This window comes from Tamandua tetradactyla, chromosome X, assembly GCF_023851605.1.
Source record: "Tamandua tetradactyla isolate mTamTet1 chromosome X, mTamTet1.pri, whole genome shotgun sequence".
NCBI classification, from domain to species: domain Eukaryota; kingdom Metazoa; phylum Chordata; class Mammalia; order Pilosa; family Myrmecophagidae; genus Tamandua; species Tamandua tetradactyla.
Genome location: NC_135353.1, coordinates 170,662,239 through 170,677,315, shown reverse-complemented (window position 1 = coordinate 170,677,315; position 15,077 = coordinate 170,662,239). Strand labels below are relative to the sequence as shown.

Here is a 15,077-nt window from a genome sequence, read left to right as displayed (position 1 = left end):
GTAGAGAGGGTGAGTTTGCCCAGAAGGCAGAGGATGGGTCTTCCACCTGGTTGCAGTGGGAGAGTCATGCCACCTCACGCCTTGGAAAGGGTGAAGCACATTCCATGGGGTTTGGGGACAGCCTGGCTGCCACCACGTGGAGGGGTTGAATGTGTGCCCCGGAGATGGCAGAGAGCCTGGGTGCGGCCCCGATGCTTGGAGAGGGTGGAGCCAAGAAAAATGTGGTCTCCCTAATGTTCCCCAAGGTTGCATTCAGAGAGAGATGGGTAGCTGTGGAGGCCCTTGGAAACAGGTGGGGCTGCTGCTTTCCAAAGCCCCAAAGATAAATGACTTTTAGACTTTGAAATCTAATGGCGTGGTTTTCGAAACTGTTTGGGAATGGTGACCCCTGTGTTCCTTCCAATCTCTCTCTATGGAAATGGGAATTTGTATCCTATGACTGTCCCTCCTTGGTATGTTGGCAGCAAATAATTTGTTCTGAGCTTTACAGGTCCAGAGCCAGAGGAGAATTTTGCCTTAAGACAGACCATGCCTGTCACTAATTTTGAGATTTTTGTACTGTTTCACACTTGTAATGCATTTGTATTGTTGCAGAATTGGTTAAAGGATTTCTGATTTTGTGATGGAATGAATGTATTTTGTATATGTGAAAAAACATAGCTTTTTTTAGGGTCCAGAGGGTAGAATGTGCCAGTTTGAAAGGATTCTGTGCCCTAGAAAAGCCACAGTTTAATCCTACTCTAATCTTGCAGGAGCAGCCTTTTCTTTTATTCCCTATTCAGCGCTATAAGTGGGACGCTTCATTAAATTATCTCCACAGAGATGTGACCCCCACCCATTCCAGGTGGAGTTGGTTAATTTACTGGACTCCTTTAAAGGAGGAAGCATTTTAGAGACGGTCCCATTTTAATAATGATGACAGACCCCACCAGAGAGCCACAGGCCTGAGAGCCCATGCTGCCAGAGACCTTTGGAGGTGAAGAAGGAAAAGTTCCCTGGGTGTTCATGAAACAAGAAGCCTGGAGAGAAAGCTAGCAGATGTCGCCATGTTCACCATGTGCCTTTCCAGTTGAGAGAGAAACCCTGAATGTCATCGACCCTCTTGAGTGAAGTTACCCTCTTGTTGGTGCCTTAATTTGGACATTTTTTTAGACTTCAATTGGGACACTCTCACACCCTTAGAACTGAAAACTTGCAACTTCATAAATTCCCCTTTTCAAAAACACTCTGTTTCTGGTATATTGCATTCTGGCAGCTAGCAATTAGTAACGTGGTGTACTGTAAATGAAACATCATGTTTGGTTTTATTTTTTCAATTTTCCTGTTTATGTTATATTCCTGGTTTGACATTCGTCTCTCTTCTCGAAAAAATTATATCCACTTGCATATTTAGAGCTGTAAAGAAATTTGGCATGACTCAGGGCTCCCCTTTCCAGGTCTGAGCTAAAGCCTGGAGAGTTTATAATCAAACTTTCTTTAAGCAGCTTTAAATTGATCTCCTTCTTATTTATGGTACCTAATTTCTTCGAACATAATAAGTGTGTTTGGTCAAGTTATATAAACTTTCTGTAAGCTAAGGATAAAAATAGTGCCTGATTCTGAGTGTGGCTATTAGAATTTAAAGAGAGATGCACAAAGCATTTCGACCAGGTTCCTCAGATTTAATATGTAGCATTTGATTAAATTCAAAATATTTCCTAATTTCCATTTAATTTTCTATTGGACCTATGAATTTCTTAGAAGCTATTTCCAAGTTCCAAGCATATGGATATTTTCTAGTTACGTTTTTTGTTGGTCTCCAGCTTACCTGCATTTTATATTAATCTATATGACTTTAGATTTTAATTTTCTTACTGTGCTGAGACCTAAGTTTCAGCAGATAGAACATTTTACTGTGCTTTTCAAAGTAGGACTGTTCTAAGTTCATTATTCTAAATAAATTAACTAGTTTCCCATTACTAATCTCCTTTTCCAAATTTTCTTTCTTTGTACTGCTACTCTGTAGTTTCTTCTCAGTTCAGAGAGAAGTGTTTTAAGTCTCCCACTGTGATTTTGGATTTAAGGTTCTATCAATATTTGCATTGGTGTTTCAAGGCTGTAGCATGAATCACGTACAGTTTTAGAGTTATTATAATTTTCCTGTGGCTCACCTTTTATCATTATGAGGTAATCCTTATTTTCTTTTTGCAATCATTTTCTTCATTAGAGATTTTTTTTCTGATGTTATCATATCCACCACACCAAGTTAAATTTCACGACTAAGTTTTTATTACTGTTATTCTGAATATAATAAAAGACGTTCTGAACCAAAAACCAATTTCTTATTACATGCTTTCACTGTGGGGACCCCAAATAGAACCAGTCCTTTGCCCTTTGTGGGTAGCTGAACACCCTTGAGATAAGGAGCTGGTTAAAATGAGTTTTCTCTGTTATAAAGGGGACTTTGAAAGAAGCATTTGTACCCTTGCTTTCTGGAAGGGTCTCTTCCCTTCAGACCTTTGTATTAGGAATAAAAGAGTTCCTGGAAATGCAAATACCTAGGGAGATAGCTGTCCAAGTTCTCTGGATACTTTGAGGCTTAGCTTAGGACCTGGTTTGGGCTGGCGATATTTGGCTATGCCAGAGAGCAGGTAACTTTATTGCCCATTTGGATCAGAACAATTAGAGCGGTCATTAGGGAAACACGGGGCTGAGGTCGAATTCTTATGCTACGTGGAAATAATTTCCTACTTCTATTAGAATTAGCTTGGTCATATATGTTTCAGTGTATTGGGAGGCTGGGGATTTTTAGAAAATCACTGAGGAGGCCAGAGATGTGTTAACGTTTTCTTAGCCTATTTCCAGCCCTTTTTGAACCTCTCTATTTCTTCATATTTAAGGTATATCCCTGGTAAGTTATAAATGTGGTATGCTATTAAACCAGCTGATAATCTCTCTTTTACAGAGATAGTAGTGCATTTTAATTTGCACACACACACATATAAGTCATAATATATAGCCATATATTTCATAATATATAAAATTGTAATGCTATTTCTATGCACAAACAATTTAATTTGACTTTTCATGGGTTATTGTACTTTTTGTTTCAATAAGCTGAAATCCAGAAATTTATTAATATCATAATATGACTAGTGATTACAAAATATATCATTGACTGAAAAGGTTTCAATTTAATTCAGTTTTTGTTCTCTAACAAACAAAGGATATTGGGAATAACTGCATTTAGTCATTTCAAATGTGCCATTGGCGTATTGATTTTTCTCCATTTTTACACCTGTAAGTTCATTGTTATCAAGTTCTTTTTTTTAAGGATTTGGTATTTTTTCTAGGCTATCTTTCTGAGATGACCAGATGGTACAGTTTCTGCTTCAGAAAATGTCTTTCCTAACTGGAACTTTCTACCGTTATAGTTTCTACATAATATATATATATATATATATAATGTGTGTGTGTATATATGTATGGGTATATATATGCTTTTTTGTGCTTTACAAACACACTATCAAGTCTTTAATGTCCACATCAGTTTGGTTTTCTCCCATATTTGCCACTTTCAATGCATTTTCTTCCATTTTTCATCCCCAACTTTTATCCAGGATCAATTTCTTCTTTCTCCATTTACCTAAATAATAAGTTCATGAGGAATTCTTTTTCTTTTTGTCTGAAAATATGAACAACTCATTTTCACCGTAATAAGGCTGGCTAACAGTGGAGCATTTTACTATCTTGTTGACTTCCTTTGTCTTGTAGGGAATTTACCTGTCTGTCCTCTCTACCTGCGTACCTGTAAGGGGGACCTGCCCCAGGCATGAGCCCGATGCAGACCTGCAGACCGGTTCTACAGCAAACCCTTGGCATTAGTGCCTGTGAGAAATCCCCAAGAAATCCCACCTGTCAGGTAAATAAGCATGTTGTTCTCAGCTGTGTATGTTCTAACAATTAATTTAAAAATCAGAGACAACCCACTGCCTTCCTTTCCCAAGCTGCGTGAATTTTATGGCTTTAAACAACAGACGTTTGTTTCTCATTTCTGGAGGCCAGAGGTCCAAAAGGAAGGTATCCACAGGTCTGTGCTACCTCAGAAGTCTACAAATTTCTAGCTGTGACCAGCAATTCATGAAGCTCCATAGCTTGGGTTGTAAGAATCTCTGCCTCCAAATATGGCCACCTTTCTCTCTGTCTATCTGTTCATCCTTTTAGCGCTATCCTAATTTCCCTCTTCATGTAAGGTTCCAGGCAAACTGGTTTAAGACCCACCCTAATCCACATTTGCCTCTATTGAACTCATTGCATCTTCAAAGGTTCTACTTCCAAACAGGACCACACTCACAGGACCCAGCTTAGCATTTGATCACCACTCTTTTGGAGAATACCATATAATTCTTAACACCGACACAATAAAGGTAAATTAGACTCGGTGGTTTCTTGGAATCCGGTATCTGGCTTGGGTGAACTTGACATTGAATGGAGCTCTCTTCTCACATTTCTACTCGGGTGTATTTTCACCGACATTAGCTCTTTCTTCAAGGAGAGTACTCGTTACTGTTGAACAGTGCCTCAGAAAAGAAAAAAAATCACATTTCATCAACAAGAAAGATTTCGATAAGAAGCTGCATCCAGTGGCATAACAACACGCAAATATCAGCTCCATAGATTAATAGAAGAAATGCATGAAGCCAAAACCCGAAGTGAATCATGCAGAGAGAGAAGCGGAGTCTCTTTTTCAGAAAGTTCCCCCTCTGATACTTGAAGAAACTGTAAGGTATTTTCTCTAGCCCTGTCTTTAGCTACTTTTTTTTTCCATTCTACATATATAATCAGTAATTCTTCATATAATCACATAGTTGCATATTCATCATTTCTTAGTACATTTGCATTGATTTAGAAAAAGAAATAAAAAGACAACGGAAAAAGAAATAAAATGATAATAGCGAAAAAAAAAAACTATATGTACAATACCCCTTACCCCTCGCTTTCATTTACCACTATTTCAAACTGAATTTATTTTAACATTTGTTCCCCCTATTATTTATTTTTATTCCATATGTTCTACTCTTCTGATGATAGAGTAGCTAAAAGGAGCATCGGACATAAGGTTTTCACATTCACAGAGTCTCATTATGAAAGCTATATCACTGTTCAATCATCATCAAGAAACATGGCTACTGGAACACAGCACTACATTTTCAGGCAATTCCCTCCAGCCTCTCCACTACATCTTGAACAACAAGGTGATATCTACTTAATGCGTAAGAATAACCTCCAGGATAACCTCTCGACTCTGTTTGGAATCTCTCAGCCATTGACACTTTGCCTCATTTTACTCTTTCCCCTTTTGGTCGAGAAGGTTCTCTCAGTCTCTTGATGTTAATTCTCAGCTCATTCTAGGGTTTTTCTCAGTCCTTTGATGCTGAGTCTCAGCTCATTCCAGGATCTTTGTCCCATGTTGCCAGGAAGGTCCACACCCCTGGGAGTCATGTCCCACGCAGAGAGGGGGATGGTGGTGAGACTGCTCATCATATTGGCTGGAGAGAGAGGCCACATCTGAGCAACAAAAGAGGCTCTCTTGGGGGTGACTCTTGGACCTAAATTTTAAGTAGAGTTGACCTATCTTTTAGCTATTTTTTAAATGAAATACTCTGTGTGTGTCTTAGAATTGTGTGTGTCTGTTTTACAGTGGCTTTTACATTTCTCTTTGCCTCTCCACATACACAGATTAGTGGGTTTTGCACAACTTAAGGAAGGCATAGAAAGGAGAGGCTTACAGGAGAGAAAATTGCAAAGGACACGTAAAGAGTCTTGCTGTTCATGTACCCATTGGGAGATAAGTCTTGCTACTCCATTCCTTGAACTCTTTGCCAACTCAGGTTGTTTCCTAATGTGAGGATTGATGCTAAAAAAATTATCTTTGGTATGCTGCAGTAAGTGAGCTCAGCTTTGGTTGTCCTGGGGAACTACTAATATCCCTGTAAATGGTACAGTAAAATGTGGGTTCTAAGTAATTTCTAATCAGGAAGAGTTTTCTGAAATACGCATTCTCAATAAGGGATAATATTGTTCCCAACACTGAGATTTCTGTCACAATTAGGACAGAAGGTTTAGACTTTAATTGCAAGATTCATTTCGGTATTTGGGATTTTCTGTTCTCTCCTTTTAATAGGAGACTTGGAATGGTTACCAAAAGTTTTTTGGCATCAACCTTATTTAGGACACAGTGGGCAGATCTCTTGGCATGATATTGAAAAATAGAGATGCAGAATGACACAATAGAAAAGGAAAAGAAAACATGCATAACTCCTAGAAATGGCAGTCGAAATGAGGAAAATATTTAGCTCATTACTACCATTGATTTGGCTGGTACCTGAAGAAATCTAACAAATTAGAAAACAGGGACCTTAGGAAGAAAAATGCAACTGGGAAAGCCATCCTAGAAAATGAAGGAAATCTGGATTTATTTGGAGGGCAAAGATTAAGAAAATCTGCAGAGACTAATTTGAATGTGAATAATTGATCTTCAAGATGATAAATCATTTGCACCATAAAGCTTCTAGGAGAAAATGTAGGAAAACATCTTCAAGACGTAGTAATAGGTGGTAGCTTCCTTAACTGTACACCCAAATCACAATGTATAATGGTGCAGCCACTATGGAAGACTGTTTGGCTGTTTCTTAGGAAACTAAATATCGAATTGCCCTATGACCCAGCAATAGCACTACTTGGTATATACCCAGAAGAGCTCAAAGCAATGACAGACATTTGCACACCGATGTTCAGAGAAGCATTATTCAGAATCACCAAAAGATGGAAACAAACCAAATTCCCATCAACAGATGAGTGGATCAACAAAATGTGGTGTATACATATGATGGAATATTATGCAGCAGTAAGACAAAATGACATCCTGAAGCACATGAGAAGATGGATGAGCCTTGAGGGCATAATGCTAAGTGAAATTAGCCAGACACAAAAGGACAGATACTATATGATTCCATTTTCATGACCAGCATAAAAGTATAATCAGAAGCTTATAATATAGAATATAAGGGACTTAGAGATACATAGATGCTAGAGATGGGTGAACTGTTAACTAATGAGGTTGAACTCCAGTGTAAGGAAATAGAAAGGAGCGAATGTGATTCTCTAGTGGTATATAAGTTATATAACTATATCAAAGGTGAACAAGATTGAAAGGGGTTATATAGACCTATGTGTCCCATTGACTCACACTAGAAATATGAATGAATTCTTGTAAGAATTACTTCAAAGGTATGATTCTTGTATAAAGAGTGTTTAAGTCCAGGGTACAAGGGGAAAACTGCTATTGCAGGCTATGAGCTATGTTTAGAAGGAAACCATCAGCTCTACCACAGCAACAGCAGAGGTAAACAATGGGGGGAGGACAAGAGTTAAGAAGAGGTTTAGATTTCCTATTTGGTGAGGGTGTGTTTATTGGTTTTCTTTCCCTTGGGAACAATTAAATTATCTAAAATTGAGAATGTTGATGGACTGTGGACTTGGGGCACTATACATGATGTCTGATGAATGCAAGTGGCTGAAGGATGCACTGGCAATGAAGTAGAATGCCCTTTATTCTGTGTCAAACATTAGGAACACCCAAATCAATAGGCCATGCCCTCGATCATGAGGCTTATGCTTGTGAAGCTTATGTAGGTAGCAGAGAAGCTTAGACTACCTATAGGCATGCCTAAGAGTTACTTCTGGAGAACCTCTGTTGTTGCTCAGATGTGGCCTCAGTCTCTCTAAGCCCAACTCTGCAAGTGAAATCATTGCCCTCCCCCCTACATGGGACATGACATCCAGGGGTGAAAGTCTCCCTGGCAGCTTAGGAGATGACTCCCAGAGATGAATCCAGACCTGGCGCCGTGGGATCAACAATTCCATCCTGACCAAAAGGGGGGAAAGAAGTGTAATTAATAAAGTATCAGCGGCAGAGAGAATTCAAATAGAATTGAGAGGCTACTCTGGAAGTTGCTCTTACATCAGCTTCAGGTAGACCTTGCTACCTGTCCTAACCTGCCAACCCCCAACCAGGACCATTCCAGCCAATCCTAAAGAACACCTAGGGCAATATATAAGATTCCATAAGGGTTCCATGCACTAGAGTAATTTTCCAGAAACCTACAACCTCCGGATGGGTTCCTGGTCCAGATTAAGTCCTGAAACCCAGCCCAGCCTCTCCAGAACATCAGATAGTTCCATCTCCCTGCCCCATATTAGTGACAGACCCTTCCAATGTCAAAAACTTGGAATTGCCATAGCCCAAATACCTCTAAAGAGAGGTATGGAAAGATCAAAAGTGATCCAGAGTTACACATAGAAGAAAGGATTTAACAAATGAATATTAACGCTGAACCATTAAATTGATATCTATTTTAGTTCCAGTATTTTAGAGCAGCTAGAAGTAAAAACCTGAAATTGTAACAAATATCAAACTCTGAAATATATTCTACAACTAGTTGTGGTGCTGTGCTTTGAAATTTATAGCTTTTTTTTCTATTTATGTTTTTTCAAAAAAAAAAAGGAAAACCAGCCTCCTATATTCTGGAGCAGCTAGAAGGAAAAATCTGAGAGGATCGTATGGTAGCCCGTGACAAACTCTGGGATCTGTCTTGTAATCACTTGTTGAAGAGTGCTTTAAAAACTATTGCTTTTCAATTTCCTTGCTTTGTGTGTATGTTATACTAGACAGTAAAAAAGTTTAAAAAAAAAAAAAAAGATGCTAAATCTCCCACAATACAGCCTGCCCTAATTTATAATGTGTCCAAGAACGTAACAAGTGGTTGTAGAACAAATTTTAAAGTTTTTATACATCACAGACTCTGTTTTTGATTCTAGCTGCTCTAAGACACTGGAGACCAATGGAAATAAGATGATTCAGCAGTTATAATCACTTGTTAAATCCTATCTTCTCTGTTATACTCCTCTTTATCTTTAAACAATATACATACATAAAAGCAATACATTTCAAAGTACATCACAACAATTAACTTTAGAACAGATTTCAGAGCTTGGTATGGGTTACAATTCCAGCAGTGTAGGTTTTTATTTCCAGCTGCTTCAAGGTACTGGGGGCTAAAAAGAAATATCAGTATACTGATTCAGCACTCACACTCATTTGTTAAACCCAACCTTCTCTGTGCAACTCCACCACCACCTTTGCTCTTCCTAGCCCTCTCTTTAGGGATAGTTGGTCTATGCTGATTCTCACTTCTTCATGTTGGAAGGGGCTGCTAATAATATGGGATAGGGTGATGGAACCAGCTGATGTTCTGGAAAGGCTGACCCCTCTGCATTTCATGACTTATCTGATCCAGGGACCCATTTGGAGGTTGTAGGCTTCTGGAAAGTTGCCCTAGTACATGAAAACTTTATAGATTCATATATAATTCCTTAGGTGTTATTTAGAATTGGCAGAATGGTTTTGATTGGGGTTTGGCAAGTTATGATAGGTAGTTATGTCTAATTGAAACTTGTATAAGAGTAACTTCCAGAGTAGCCTCTCAACTCTGTTTGAACTCTCCCAGCCACTGATACCTTATTTGTTATACTTGTTTTCCGCCTTTTCGTCAGGATGGAATTGTTGATCCCATGGTGCCAGGGCCAGGTCATCCCTTGGGAGTCATCTCCCATGCTGCCAGGGAGACTTTCACCCATGGATGTCATGTCCCATGTAGAGTCAAGGGTTATGATTTCACTTGTAGATTTGGGCTTTGTGACAGTGAGGCCACATCTGAGCAACAAAAGAGGTCCTCCAGAAGTAACTGTTAGGCATGCCTATAGGTAGGCTAAACTTCTCCACTACCAAATAAGCTTCACAAGAGGAAGTCTCAAGATCAAGGGCTTGGCCTGTTGATTTGGGTGTCCCTAATGTTTGACACAGTATCAGGGGATCCCCTGATGGTCAAGTTTAATAGTTCCATATTTTTTCTCCCATCTCTCAAGGGACTTTGTCAATACTTTTTTATTATCTGCTTAATAGATTCTAAGATATGTCCAAGCATCACATTAAGCTATACAGAATTAAAGACTCTTATTATTATTCTGGGCTCCCTGTGTTTGGATTGTTTAAATGATCTATCCAGACAGGTTGAGTTAGAAAATGTCCTTCAGAAAATTTAGGTTCTGAACACAATAAAACTTTCTTACTTCAGTCTCAAAAAGTAGGTAAAGTTCTAAAATATAGGCAGTGACTTCCTTACCACTCTATTCTGAATTAGGATGGAACATTTTTGAGTATGGATTTTTAAAAAAATATATAATAGGACAAAATATGAATTTTTAAAAAAATTATGTGCACAAGACAAAATATAATGGAATATGTAAAAGAGAAACAAAAAATTATACACCTAAATTCAAAGAAAGTAAGAGGAACAAAAGAACAAGAATCAAAGAGCTGATAGTTTATAAATAAAAATGGAAAGAGTCCAGTTTGCAGATGTGGTGCAATTCTTTCTATACCTTCATGAAAGATCAAAGACCAAAGGAAAGAAATGACTCAAGTTCTGAAAATTCCCTGGAGTAAAAAACATTGAGTTCTCTACATAAATTTTTATTAGAGAAGTTGTAGGTTTATAGAAAAATCATGCAGAGAAACTACAGATTCCCCAAACACCTGACTCCCATCCCTTAAAATGTTGCATTTTCAATGAAGTGTGGTACCTTTGTTACAGTTGAAGAGATAATATTACTGTAATTGTATTATAGCCCATATTTTATTTTAGGAGTCACTGTTTTTACTGTACAGTTCAAAGCATTTTTCACAAATGTTTTGTATTCTTTTTTTTTTTTTTTGAGGGAAGCACAGAAAACATTGTTAGAGTGTTCAACTGGATGAGAGTAAATACATAAAGACATGTGAAATCAAGTCAGAAGAATCTTCCTGGTAGCAAGATCTCACAGCACAACCAAATCTCTGCTAAAATGAGGATGATGCTTTCTTTATTTCCTATTTTTATTTATTTATTGATTTTTCACATGGGCAGTCACCAGGATTGAATCAGTATCTCTGGCATGGCAGTGAGAATTCTGTCACTGAGCCTCCTTCACACCACCCTTTCTTTCTTTTTATATTACTAGAATATGGGGAATGAAGATAGTTGTTTTGAGAAGGAAATAAGTCCATAGTTGTAACCCATCATAATTTCAAATTTCTGTGCAAAGCTTACGTAAAAAGAAAGATAATCGATGGTTTGCTTACTTTAGTTCAATGAAGGGAATTGGGGATTTGAAGAGAACATCTCCTGGGACTTTCAAAGAAAGAAGAGAATTTAATTCTTATTTTTCAGGATGAACTTGGCCGTATGGTAATATAACCTGGGCCCAAGGAGGTCAGCTAGAAGCTGGCAGAGTTGATAGTTCCTTGGTTGTATGGCCAGAGTTGAATGTAAACAAATGGAGCCAAGAAGGTGTGATTGCAATAGACTGGTCTTTGTAACCTGTTCGTCCTTTTTCCCTTATTCAAAAACATAACCATTTGTCTTTAGGAATACAGGTATCCCTATGTTCATATCCTTATTCTAGAGCTCATTTCTTCCATCTATTTAACATTTGACAAAATAAGGGATTGCACAGCGCCTTGTATAGTTGTTGTTCTTTCACTTTGTTAGCCTGTAAAGATGAGTTAGCAGGTTGGTTTATTCAAGATGAAATTGATCATGGTGACTTTCTCCAAAATGACTCATGTATTTGTTCTACAGGTGAACTCCCTGGCTCTTGAGAGAAAATAGCATGAGATATTTCATGAAGAAGAATTTTCTTTAAGCCACACACAGACGTACAAAATTTCCATGGATATGAGCTTGTCAAATGGTCATAAATTCAGAGACAGTGGAACAATAGGAAGAAACAGGTATTTCTGTCCCCCACCCCACTCTCAGGGTATGATGGACACACTGTCCATAAACTGGCCTCTGATATAGTGTACTCTCTGGCCAGTTCTTTATCTACCTAGGAGCCTGGGACATAACTTAAGACCAAATGTTGACACACATTTGTGACTCGGCATCTCTCAAGACTTGTGGGGTACATATTACTCTTCTCCAACAAGGGAAATGAAGGAGATGTGCTGGAACAAAAAGGTTTAACTCCAAAGACGAGTGGGAAGGAGGGAAGGATAGGGCTCGTTCCAGGCATGTCATCCAAGTCATGCAGACTCTATCTGTGCAACCCCACTTACCGAGTTCCTAAAATTCTTTTACTGAACCATGGGAAGGAGTAATTTGCCTAAGGTCTACAGTATTAATCAGACCATATGGCTGCCAAGTAGGATGTTTGTTGTCAGTATTTTAAGATGATGTCTTATGATGAACAACAAGTAGATGACCAACTATATCCATTAAAGATGGTTTAAAAAAAGGCAACATTTCAGAATCTCCCCAAAAACCAATCCACTGTTAGCTCCTCCAGAAAAGGGACTGGCAAGCTCCAACACGATGAAGATTCTGTTGACCCGTCTACGTGCTCTGGTTGTTGTTGACCAGGTGATTCCATCTACGGAAGAACTTGCAAAGATGCCAGGTGCAAGTTGCCTATGGGGAGGAGGTCTGTGTGTCTATCCCTTTTGGGGTTTCTAGGTATGGACACGTATGTGTGAATATCCACATCTATCCATATTTTTCACAATCAAGCTATCCTTCTATTATCTCCTACTTAGACTCTTCCGTACTTGTAGGTTTGTATATGTTAGGTGTATAGACCAAAGAAACTAGATGCTGAATTTTAGTTCCCTGTAGCCTTTCTTCACAGAACTTGAGCTAAATCAGGAATATCTCACCTTCCAGTTTTACCACTCACTTTAGGTTTCAAGTAAACTCATAAAGCCTACCTTGTTCACTAATATTAGACATTTGTGGGCAAAGTTAAAGGGGAAGGGAAATTCATGATGGGCAGTCTTTGGGGAAATAAAAAGAGATGGAGAAAAATTTCTAATGAGAATTTTTGTTTTTTTAAGTTTTCAGGGTCATGGAAAATGTTGCAGCTAATGACAATGACAAGATAGGTGTAAATGGGTCATCCAGGACACATATCCATAGTATTGTTTTTAATGACACAGTTGACACAATCACCTTCACATTTTATCTTGAGTAAGTAAAGATTGCACTGAAGAAGTGGCTGAGTCTTGAGAGAGGGTTTGACTCCATGTTTTCAGTATAATACCTGGATTATGTTCAAAGAGCATAATCCAGGAGCTTTTACTTAGAAGTTTCTTCAGGGTTATGCCCTCTACATTGGTATAAGACCCAAGAATGATGTGTGCAATTGCTAAGAGGACAGAGATCCCAGAAACTTGAGTTAACTCATCCCACCCACTGGCCAAATCTTTCATGTATGATCTTCAAAAGGTTTCAGAGTTAGGGGAAACATGTTCCAAAAAGTTCTGAATAGAAGGCGCAACACAAAATGGTCTCTACCATGATGAAATAAATCGTAAGCACTTAAAACCAATTATTAAATTTATTAAAGCTTTCAGATCCTGTTATGATTAATGAAATGCTTGCTGTATTACAGGGAATTTTCTAAGAACTGAAACAAAGATGAAATTGTTCTCAGTGCATTTAGCAATAAGAAGAAAGAGGAAATTTTGCTGGGAGCTGGTCTAGGAGAAACAAATTTGAAGGAAATAGATTTATAATTTGTAAGACTTGGGCAAGCTTCCTGGTTGGAAGAAAAAAGAAATGAGTTGAAGAAATTTTATGTCAGTGTATTAGTTTAAATATTGGTGGGTTTGAATTCAGGAGAGGAAACAAAGTTATGAGGAGTTGTGTGAAAAAAGTTAAGTTCAGAAACAATAAGTTCAAAAACAAACAATGTGTTTTAGAAATTGAATAAAAGCAGATTTCTGTGGACCTTGGCTATTGCTTAAGTTAGAAATGGACTCTGGCAATCAATAGCAACTTGTTTTGGCAATTTCTCTTCCTCTCTCTTGCTATCTCCCTTCAAACACCCACATACATCAAAACACATGCACATGGTTTAAAGAATGAAAACAAAATGAATGAAATCACTTGTCGTGAATTCTGACAATCAGCAGAAGGAGTCATGATGAGTTCATCTGGTGAGTTTTTCCTGGTACAAATACCTATCCATTTTTGGTAAGTTTTAAAGAATATCAGATGATTTTCTTCTTTGCCATTTCTATAATTTTTCTTTCTGTCTAATGTTTAATTGGATTTCCTATAGCCATACCTTATAAAAATCAACATATTGAGGTCTAATTTACACGTAATAAAATTCACCCTTTGGATTGTGGAAGTGAGGTTTGAAAAATGCACATGTCCCATAACCACCCCCTACTCTGAGCTTCCTTGTTTCCCTTTCCATTTACCGAATTGCACCTGCTCCCCTCTTCTAGAGCCTGCTCTAGAACTTCACATCATGGAATCATCAGATGTGACATCTTTGGCAACTGGCTCCCTTCACTCAGCATGTTTTAAATTTACCTATCTTGTTTCCATGTAGTCCATTGTGTTTCATTTGTCAGTAGAATTAGGGTTCGGTGAGACTGCACTCCATATATTCTCCAGTTTAGTAGGCAATGAGGTGTTTTCCACCCATACTGGGCTGGAGTGGCTCCATGCTGGTTTCTGTGTTGACATATCTCCTCATTTCTGTTGGGTAAACCTCTGGGAGTACCATTGGCATGTTGCAGCTTTAGTGCTTATTTATGATACATTTTTGAATAGATTTCCAGGTTACTGATTTATTTTATGTTGGCATCTGTAACATATAATAGTCAGGAACTTAACATTCTTTCTCGATCCTGCTGTTAACCATCAATTTGCAATTTCATCCATTCCAGTGTACATGAAGTGGTATTTCAGTGAGGTTTAAATTTGCACTTACCTAATGGCCTATAATGTTGACCATGTATGTATGTTATCTGCCTTTCTGAAGTGTATTGTCAAATAACTTACCAATTTTTAGTTTGCTTGCTTCTCATTTTATTATTTTTATTGAATGAATTCTTCATATATTCTGAAAACAAATACCTATCCTATATAAATGTGTATATGTATGTATATACACATATATATAAATATATATATGTGATATAT

At 37.9% G+C, this 15,077-nt stretch overlaps 1 long non-coding RNA gene across 1 annotated transcript in view; it reads left to right on the top strand.

The window, feature by feature from the left end:
- Positions 1–15,028, top strand: part of LOC143670173 (uncharacterized) — a 172,627-nt gene extending 157,599 nt beyond the window's left edge. The window contains exons 3-5 of the long non-coding RNA XR_013169292.1: positions 3,754–3,901; positions 11,721–11,872; positions 12,974–15,028. This is a non-coding gene — a long non-coding RNA (uncharacterized LOC143670173). The remainder of the gene's footprint in view (positions 1–3,753; positions 3,902–11,720; positions 11,873–12,973) is intronic.
- The last annotated feature ends 49 nt before the right edge of the window (positions 15,029–15,077 follow it).